Genomic DNA, 11,097 nt, shown 5'->3' on the forward strand with positions numbered 1-11,097 from the left:
GTCATGTATGGATGTGACAGTTGGACCATAAAGAAGGCTGAGCACCAAAGAATTGATGCTTTCAAATTATGGTGTTGGAGAAGACTCTTGAGAGTCCTTTGAACTGCAAGGAGATCAAACCAGTCAATCCTAAAGGAGATCAACCCTGAATATTCACTGGAAGGACTGATGCTGAAGCTAAAGCTCCAATACTTTGGCCACCTGATGTGAAGAGCTGACTCACTGGAAAAGACCCTGATGTTGGTAAACATTGAAGACAAGAGGAGAGGGGGATGACAGAGGATGAGATGGTTGGATGGCATCACCGATTCAAAGGACATGAGTTTGGGCAAGCTCCAGGAGATGGTGAAGGACAGAGGAGCCTGGTATGCTGCAGTCCATGGGGTTGCAAAGAGTCAGACATGACTGAGGGACTGGACAACAACAATGGCTGACTCACATCAGAAGAAACCAACAGAACATTGTGAAGCAATTATCCTCCAATTAAAAATAAATTAGTAAAAGAAATTAATCATTTGAAAAAACTGGCTTATAACAGATTCAAAGAAGGTGCTGTGGTGGGTTCAGATGAAAAGATCAATAATAAATAGTAAATCTCATGACATGGTTCCCTATGTTAGAACCTCTGTACACAAAAAAGCACACATTTTGTGCTGTCTTCACAACTCATTTCTGGGTGTTCTTTCTTCATTTCCCCCACCTCTCACTCCAGGGTTTATTATGAAAGAAAAGATGTTTCAGGCATAACCATTGAACTTCTGGGTAGGATCACCCTATTCCATCTCAGCAAAAAACCAGTTAATAATAATGACTTTGTACAACCTTTATCAACCTCTCATCAGTGTATATCATCTTGGTATAAATCCCAGGCTATTAATGCACCTTCAAAGCCTAGAATACAGTTTAATGCCAGAATCACAATTGGTAAGAAGAGCATTTTGGCAACTGAAATTACTATTCTAAATGCTATAAAACAGAACTGATGTCCTAGTTACCCTTCGCTTTACCTCATTGAATGTACACTCTCCTGCCAAAGAAAATATGAAGATAAGCATTCTATTCTATGAGATGATCTTATCATTGCTAAGAAGCAATCATAAGGTGACCTTCTTAAGAAGCAACTGGCTAAATTACATGAAATAGTAGCATCAACAATATCAAAACAAAAATCACACTTAGCCAGCACCAATCTCACAATTAAATGGACAGTGCTTGTACTAGTTGGGATCCCGATAAGATGGAATACTCAAATCAGAATAATGCAAAGGCTTATGTACTAAGGAACTTTTACAAAAGTGTACTCAGGGTAAAGTAAAACCACAAGGAACTTGGGGCAATAATTGGGGTTGGGGATTGAGCCACTGTTACCAACTCTAGGCTAAAGGAGACGAGGAGGAGGGGGTGTTGGCAGAACCTGGAGAAAGAAAGTCATGTAGAGAAGATTGTCACGAAGAGAGTAATGGTTTTCCATCCAGGGATGCAGTCCAAGGTGACCCCAACAAGATAGGAGGAAGGAGGATAAACACCCTGCCCTCCTCCTCCTCCCCCTTTCAGTGTTCTACCAGGGTCCCCACTGATCAATACCAACCAGAGACAGAATAGAGGGCCCACTGAAGAGGTCCATTAAGAATCAGCCTCTAATGATCAGGGTGAGGAGAGCTGGAGGGGCAATTGGGTGATACACAGCAGGGTGCTACCTAACCCAACACACTCATAGAAAACTTATAAATTTTGTAAGAGCAGAAAATGTCTCAGTCACCACTTTATACCTAGCTATATCCACTCCAGCATTCCTGCATGAAAAACCCCATGGACAGAGGAGCCCGGCTGGCTGCGGTCCATGGGGTTGCAAACAGTCAGATATGACTGAAGCTACTAAGCACAGTGTATCATTCCAACTCCTATTTTCCAATTCCCTGACACCTATGGGTGTCCAATAATTAAATTCAATGTGACATTAACTACCCAGAGTTAGCACAGACCCTGCTAGTTAAGGGCTCAGTCCCATTTTAGACACTAGCCTCAAATGGGGTCCCCAGACAACTTTCACTTCTGCCTAGCCAACTATAAATATGGAGGTTCCCACAACCCCACTCAGGTTCAGTAATTTGCCAGAGTAACTCCCAGCTCAGGGAAGCTCTCTACTTTCTATTACAGCTTTATTGTAAAGAATACAACACAGGAACAACCAAATGGAAGAGATGCATAGGGAAGGTATGGGGGTAAGGAGGGCACAGGGCTTCCATGCTCTTTTCGAGTGCACCACCCTCCCAGCACATCAATGTGTTCCCAATCTGGAAGCGTCATGGCATAGGCATGATTTACTAAATTTTAGGCCACTGGTACTTGAACTCAGTCTCCAGTCCCTATCTCCTCCCCAGAAGTCAGAGGTGGGACTGAAGGGTTTTATCCCTATAATCACATGGATTTTTCCTCTGGGAACCAGTCCCCATCCTGAAACTGTCTCAATACCCCATCTTTAGTCACCTCATTAGAATACAGAAGACACTCCTATCAGTGGAAATTCCAAGGAATTTAGCATGCCAGGAACCAGGAAAAAGGCCAAATATATTTATTTGCTTAATCATGCCACACCAGCATGTTGTATCACCATGTCTGGCATGTAACAGACACTCTGTATTTGTTACTAAATGAATCAGTCTCCACTGTGTTAGTCTGAAGTTCTTTCTCTTTTCCTTCTGGGTTTTTGAAAGATTACTAATTTCTAAGAAAGTGGAGAAAACCAGTAGACCATTCAGGTATGACCTAAATCAAATCCTTTAAAATTATACACTGGAAGTGAGAAATAGATTTAAGGGACTAGATCTGATAGACAGAGTGCCTGATGATCTATGGATGGAGGTTCATGACATTGTACAGGAGACAGGAATCAAAACCATCCCCAAGAAAAAGAAATGCAAAAAAGCAAAATGGCTGTCTGAGGAGGCCTTACAAATAGCTGTGAAAAGAAGGGAAGCGAAAAGCAAAGGAGAAAAGGAAAGATATACCCATTTGAATGCAGAGTTCCAAAGAATAGCAAGGGGAGATAAGAAAGCCTTCCTCAGTGATCAATGCAAAGAAATAGAGGAAAACAATAGAATGGGAAAGACTAGAGATGTCTTCAAGAAAATTAGAGATACCAGGGAACAGTTCATGCAAAGAAGGGCTCAATAAAGGACAGAAATGGTACGGTCCTAACAGAAGCAGAAGATACTAAGAAGAGGTGGCAAGAATACACAGAAACTGTACAAAAAAGATCTTCATGACCCAGATAATCATGATGGTGTGATCACTTATCTAGAGCCAGACATTCTGGAATGTGAAGTCAAGTGGGCCTTAGGAAGCATCACTACGAACAAAGCTAGTGGAGGTGATGGAATTCCAGTTGAGCTATTTCAAATCCTGAAAGATGACGCTGTGAAAGTGCTGCACTCAATATGGCAGCAAATATGGAAAACTCAGCAGTGGCCATAGGACTGGAAAAGGTCAGTTTTCATTCCAATCCTAAAGAAAGTCAATGCCAAAGAATGCTCAAACTACCGCATAATTGCACTCATCTCACAAGCTAGTAAAGTAATGCTTAAATCTCTCCAAGCCAGGCTTCAGCAATACATGAACCGTGAACTTCCATATGTTCCAGCTGGTTTTAGAAAAGGCAGAGGAACCAGAGATCAAATTGCCAACATCCGATGGATCATCAAAACAGCAAGAGAGTTCCAGAAAAACATCTAATTCTGCTTTATTGACTATGCCAAAGCCTTTGACTGTGTGGATCACAATAAGCTGTGGAAAATTCTGAAAGAGATAGGCATACCATACCACCTGACCTGCCTCTTGAGAAACCTGTATGCAGGTCAGGAAGCAACAGTTAGAACTGGACATGGAACAACAGACTGGTTCCAAATAGGAAAAGGAGTACATCAAGGCTGTGTACTGTCACCCTGCTTATTTAACATATATGCAGTGTACATCGTGAGAAACCCTGGGCTGGAGGAAGCACAAGCTGGAATCAGGATTGCCAGGAGAAATATCAATAACCTCAGATATGCAGATGACACCACCCTTATGGCAGAAAGTGAAGAATTAAAGAGCCTGTTGATGAAAGTGAAAGAGGAGAGTGAAAAAGTTGGCTTAAAGCTCAACATTCAGAAAACTAAGACCATGGCATCCGGTTCCTTCACTTCACGCCAGATAGATGGAGAAACAGTGGAAACAGTGGCTGACTTTATTTCGCGGGGCTCCAAAATCACTGCAGATGGTGATTGCAGCCATGAAATTAAAAGACTCTTACTCCTTGGAAGGAAAGTTATGACCAACCTAGACAGCATATTAAAAAGCAGAGACATTACTTTGCCAGCCAAGGTCGGTCTAGTCAAGGCTATGGTGTTTCCAGTGGTCATGTATGGATGTGAGAGTTGGACTATAAAGAAAGCTGAGTGGTGAAGAATTGATGCTTTTGAACTGTGGTGTTAGAGAAGACTCTTGAGAGTCCCTTGGACTGCAAGGAGATTTAACCAGTCCATCTTAAGTGAGATCAGCCCTGGGTGTTCATTGGGAGGACGGATATTGAAGCTGAAACTCCAATACTTTGGCCACCTGATGCGAAGAGCTGACTCATTTGAAAAGACCCTGATGCTGGGAAAGATTGAGGGCAGGAAGAGAAGGGGACGACAGAGGATGAGATGGTTGGATGGCATCACTGACTCGATGGATATGGGTTTGGGTGGACTCCGGGAGTTGGTGATGGACAGGGAGGCCTGGCATGCTGCGGTTTATGGGGTCACAAAGAGTCAGACACGACTGAGCGGCTGAACTGAACTGAAGTTTTTAAGCCCAAACTATACATGCCTTTAAGCTTTCCTTCCCCTCTGTCACATAATCTAGAGAAGACAAACCCTGAGTGGCTTCTAGAACCCCAGGGCACTTCACACCTCTGATACCCAAAGCACTGGGAGACTCAAAGGAGAAACACAGGTATTTTTTAGAGATGGAATCTGAACTGTTGACAAACAATCTGCTCTAGTCTCTTCAGGGTTGTGTGCCTTTTTGTCCCCTTCACTATCAGCAGATTCTGTGGCACTAAATAGACGTAGGATGCTAGGGCTAGACCTTTGTGGGGTGGTAAGCTATTTTTGCTGATATAAGGTATCATACAACATGCCATGAAAAGAATTTTATTTTGTTCTGGGGAGTTTCCCAATGATACGAGTCCCACCTTGTGTTTTTATAATCCCCAGGTGACCAACATTTTACATGTCAGGGAAAACTGGATCTCTATCAGGAGAAAACCTGAAGCCAGGGATGAAGAAAATACAGAATGGAGTGGGGATAGTCTAAATCCATTAACAGAAAAAAAAAAAAAATCACTGGAAAACAAAAAGATCCATTCAAAGCTGATATGCCTTGAAAATACAGCACAAAATTTCAGTTTAAATGGGATTTGGGGGAAGCACATTTCCATCTGATGGAAGGACATATTCCATACACCAGCAGACCTAGCTATTAAACTGATGGACTGTAAGTTTTCTCTATAGCAATAGCCTTTTTAATATTAACATAAATGAACCAAGCTCTATGACCAAACTTTGAAGTCTCAACCTAAACAATTATCCAAAGGCTTGATCAGGTCCTGATCAAGAATATGTTTAACCTGCTCACACATTCCTGGCCCATCTTTCTATGGAAAGGGGCTCCTAAATTTCTTCAGCTGAGTGTGATCTCTAGCCACTGCATTCTCTGTGTATGTGATGTCTCCTTTGATCAACAGCACACAATATCATCATTTCAGGCACTGATCAGAAAATGCATCTAAGAATAGACAGGGCTTCCCAGGTGGCATGAGCAGTAAAAATCCTGCCTGACAATGCAGGAGACATAAGAGACACTAGTTCCATCCCTGGGTCAGGAAGATCCCCTGGAGGAGGGCATGGCAACCCACTCCAGTATTCTTGCCTGGAGAATTCCATGGACAGAGGAGTCTGGTGGGCTACAGGCCATGGGGTCGCAAAGACTCAGATGTGACTAAAGTGACTTAGCATGCACACACAGGAGCTTGCTAGACACACCTGATAGTGGAAAGAAATGCCTAAGGCAGTTGTTCTAAACCCAGTTGATTGTTCTAAATGACCTAGGGAGAAGGAAGATAAGAATGGCCAGAGGCCCTGGAAAGAAAGAGAGTGAGAGAGAACTGAGTGGGTATCTAGGCCCACCCAAGTACATGGAATCATATCTAGAGGTGTCCTTTTTAAGACACATTAATCTAGCCCCCCTCCCCCACTCCACCATACAATGGAAGAGACAGACTAATTTTCCTTTTCCTATCTCTAAACAATACACTGGATTAGGTAGACTGGGATTACACAGGGAACTTTTTCAAAATAAGTTACATGAGCAGGATTCTCCCTACCCACTCACCCCGCCATTCTGAGGAACCTCATGTACTGGCACCCTATAAATTTTGCAAGAGGTCCCTAAGTTATTTTGACCCTCTTCTCTTCCCTTCATCCTGCCCCAACCCCAGTTAAAATCCACTAAACACTAGTTCCCTATTACACTCAATTACCAGAAAGAAATGTATTTGGGTCACATATCTTAACTTCCTGCTGAAATACCTTAATGGCATTAATATTTAACAATACACACTTGATTTAGGTCAAAAATGCCTGATAAGGGTTATCTACTTGAATTTTACATTGTTATACCTTCTGGAAAATCAGTTTCAATCATCTAATAACCTTACTCAACATCTATTACATAAAGCTTCACAAAATACCATGTCTGACAAGAAATGGTCCCCCTAGCAGAACATGTCTATGCCTTTCTAACAAACAGGGATAATGAGGTATTGCAAAGCATCTGCCCTGGTGCCTCAGCTGCTAGAAAACAAGCCTTTTTTTTTTTTTTTAAGTACTAACTAATACTGGTGAGGATCCTTAGAAATGGCTTGTAAGACAATGTTATTGATAGAATTTTCTGTGATATTATAAGTGTGCTACATATACCCTGTCCAGTTCTACAGTTAATAAGTACATGTGACTTGTGAGCACTTTAAATTGTGACTAGTGTGACTGAGGAGTGAATTTTAAATATTATTTAATTTCAATTCATCTGATGCAAAGAGCCGACTCACTAGAAAAGACCCTGATGCTGGGAAAGGTTCAAGGCAAGAGAAGAGGATGGCAGAGTATGAGATGGTTGGATGGCATCATTGACTCAAAGGATATGAGTTTAAGTAAGCTCCAGAAGATAGTGAAGGACAGGGAAGCATGGCATGCTGCAGTCCATGGGGGTCACAAAGAGTTGGACACAACTGAGAGACTGAACAACAACAATATAAATTTAAATAACTGCATGTGGCTACTGCCTACACGGAGCCACATGGTTCCAAGACCACGTTTTATATTTAAATAGGGTGACACAAGAAAAAGAAATGCAAAAAGGCAAAATGGTGTCTGAGGAGGCCTTACAAATAGCTGAGAAAAGAAAAGAAGCTAAAGGCAAAGGAGAAAAGGAAAGATATACCCATCTGAATGCAGAGTTCCAAAGAAAAGCGAGGAGAGATAAGAGAGCCTTCCTCAGTGATCAATGCAAAGAAATAGAGGAAAACAATAAAATGGGAAAGACTAGTGATCTCTTCAAGAAAATTAGGGATACCAAAGGAACATTTCATGCAAAGATAGGCACAAAAAAGGACAGAAATGGTATGGACCTAACAGAAACAGAAGATATTAAGAAGAGGTAGCAAGAATACATAGAAGAACTACAAAAAAGATCTTAATGACCCAGAAACCACAATGATGTGATCACTCACCTAGAGCCAGACATCCTAGAATGCAAAGTCTAGGGCCTTAGGAATCATTACTATAAACAAATCTAGTGGAGGTAGTGGAATTCCAGCTGAGCTAGTTCAAATCCTAAAAGATGATGCAGTTAAAGTGCTGCACTCAATATGCCAGCAAATTTGGAAAACTCAGCAGTGGCCACAGGACTGTAAAAGGTCAGTTTTCATTTTAATCCCAAAGAAAGGCAATGCCAAAGAATGTCCAAACGGCCACACAATTGCACTTATCTCACATGCTAGCAAAGTAATGCTCAAAATTCTCCAGGTAAGGCTTCCACTGTATGTGAAATAAGAACTTCCAGATGTACAAACTGGATTTAGAAAAGGCAGAGGAACCAGAGATCAAATTGCGAACATCTGTTGGATCACCAAAAAAGCAAAAGAGTTTCAGAAAAATATCTACTGCTTTATGGCCTACACCAAAGCCTTTGACTGTGCGGATAACAACAAACTGTGGAAAATTCTGAAAGAGATGGTAATTCCAGATCACCTTACCTGCCTCCTGAGAAATCTGTGTGCAGGTCAAGAAGCAACAGTTAGAAGTGGACATGGAACAACGGACTGGTTCCAAATTGGGAAAGAAGTATGTCAAGGCTGTATATTGTCACCCTGTTTATTTAACTTTTATGCAGAATATATCATGTGAAATGCCAGGCTGGATGAAGCACAAACTGGAATCAAGACTGCAGGGAGAAATATCAATAACCTCAGATATGCAGATGACACCACTCTTATGGCAGAAAGTGAAGAGGAACTAAAGAGCCTCTTAATGAAAGTGAAAGGAGAGCATGAAAAGTTGGCTTAAAACTCAACATTCAAAAAACAAAGATCATGGTACCTAGTCACATCACTTCATGGCATATAGATGGGGAAACAATGGAAACAGTGACAGACTTTATTTTCTTGGGCTCCAAAATCATTGCAGATGGTGACTGCAACCATGGAAGTAAAAGATGCTTGCCCCTTGGAAGAAATGCTAAGACAAACCTAGACAGCATATTAAAAAGCCGAAACATTACTTTGCCAACAAAGGTCCATGTAGTCAAAGCTATGATTTTTCCAGTGGTCATGTATGGATGTGATAGTTGGACCATAAAGAAAACTGAGCACCAAAGAATCGATGCTTTTGAACTCTGGTGTTGGAGAAGACTTTTGAAAGTCCCTTGGACTGCCAAGAGATCAAACCAGTCAATCCTAAAGGAGATCAGTCCTGAATATTCATTGGAAGGACTGATGCTGATGCTGAAGCTCCAATACTTTGGCCACCTGATGCAAAGAGCTGACTCACTGAAAAAGACCCTGATGCTGGGAAAGATTGAGGGCATGAGGAGAAGGGGACGACAGAGCATGAGATGGTCGATGGCATCACTAGCTCAATGGACATGAGTTTGAGCAAGCCCTGGGAGCTGGTGAAGGGAAGCCTGGCATGCTGCAGTCCATGGGGTCACAAAGAGTCAGACATGATTGAGTGACTGAATTGAACTGAATATGACACAAAAATCTTATAGCAGTTTCAGCTTCAGCACAAATGGTATGTACTGTAAGCATCCTCAGCTTTTAGTAATATTATTCAAAAGGATTTCCGGGGTTGACTATAGGAACTTGCCTGCTCTCAATAGAAAGCAAGGTCAGGTCATATGCCCGATGCAGCCTGATCGAACTGTAAGTGCCTTCATGCCGGGGCTCTTATTGTTGGAACTGCTGGGACCCAATGGCAGACGAGCAGACCTTCCTCTGAGCAGGACCACTGTAACCCCTCTGAATGGACAGTGTGGACATTTACTCGCCCCTCAGCTCAGACCCCTCCACTGTTCTAACTTCACGTGGTAAAGAGAAGGCAGGAGTTGGTCTTGAGGCTTTCCTAATTCACACCTGGAGAGTGTGCTCTCTTTCTGATGAAAGGTCCAATGGGTTTTCAGGGTCTCTCATCCTCAGCACAGTGACATTTTGAGTCCTGTGCTTCTGTGTTATGGGGACTGTCCTGTGTGTTTGAAGATATTTAGCAGCTTCCCTGGTCTCTAGTCACTAGACGCCAGTAGGGTCACCCCAGCCTTCCTGGCAGTGCTCACCCAATATTTCTACAGACACTGTCAGATATCCCCGGAGGGCGAAAATCTCCCCTGGGTGAGAGCCACCAGTCTAAGCAGTAAGTTCTTAGACTATGGGCTACTTAATAAAGAAGACCAACCTTAGTTTTTTGTTCCGTTTTTAAAATCTCCAGTACCTGGCAGATGCCTGATACTGTGATAAACACTCAAGCATTGCTTGGATGCCTGAATAAAAAGCCAATATTATTTTTTAGCTTTGTAAATATCTCCCCCAGTGCCTAGAAGACTCAATCAACAAGTATTTTCTGGCTCATTAATATTCTTAAAGGTTTAAAAAAGTAGGAATTCCTATGAATGACTATTTTTGAGGAAGGAAAATGATAGGAAAAATAGATCTTTCTTCATAACTTAATGTATACGAAGCAATTTCCTGGCTTGTTACGATTTTTAGTAAACAGAGTAAGTCTGAAAATACAGTCTCACCAGTTCCAAATTAAGTAGCATAATTTAGGGGGGTTTACATTAGTTTTTTTTTTTTTTAGGTTCTCATTACCTATCTATTTTATACATAGTATCAAGAGTGTATATATGGCAATCTTAATTTCCTAATTCATCTCACCACCCCATCCCCCGTTGGTGTCCATTCATTTTGCTCTCTATGTATGTGTCTCTGTTTCAGTTTTGCAAATAAGATCATCTCTACCATTTTTCTAGATCCCACCTATATGCATTAATATATGATATCTGTTTCTCTCTTTCTGACTGACTTACTCTGTGTGACAGTCTCTAGATCCATCTGTCTGTGTGTGAGGAAGCAAGGCTCCATCACCTCTTAGCCTCTGTCTCTTCACTGAAGTTGGTCCAGGTGCTGGGGTCAGCAGGATCTCTTCCTCACTGACTGGTAGAGTAGTTATCTCCAGCATCAGATTTGATCCCCAGGAACACATAACTGCCAGGTTCCCTAGCTGAGAAACATAGACGGCTCAGGTCAGTTGCAAGTTCCTGAACTTTAAAGCTGCATTTGCCAGTGCATGAAGCTTTTACCTTTTTTTCAAACATCAGAAAATAAGCCTATTGTCTCCGGAAAGCCCAACCTTTGTACCTAAAACTTAGCAGATGTTTTACCTCCATGTACCCATGGCGTGGGCTTTCCAGGTGGCTCAGTGGTAAAGAATCCACTTGCTAATGCAGGAGACACAGGAGATAAGT

At 42.0% G+C, this 11,097-nt stretch overlaps 1 long non-coding RNA gene across 6 annotated transcripts in view; it reads right to left on the minus strand.

Annotated features, from left to right (window-relative positions):
- Positions 1 to 10,849, minus strand: part of LOC122453009 — a 54,999-nt gene extending 44,150 nt beyond the window's left edge. For all 6 annotated transcript variants that reach the window (XR_006272905.1, XR_006272908.1, XR_006272909.1 and 3 more), the window contains exon 1: positions 10,660 to 10,849. This is a non-coding gene — a long non-coding RNA (uncharacterized LOC122453009). The remainder of the gene's footprint in view (positions 1 to 10,659) is intronic.
- Positions 10,850 to 11,097: the final 248 nt, after the last annotated feature.

Source organism: Cervus canadensis, chromosome 14 (genome assembly GCF_019320065.1).
Source record: "Cervus canadensis isolate Bull #8, Minnesota chromosome 14, ASM1932006v1, whole genome shotgun sequence".
NCBI lineage: Eukaryota > Metazoa > Chordata > Mammalia > Artiodactyla > Cervidae > Cervus > Cervus canadensis.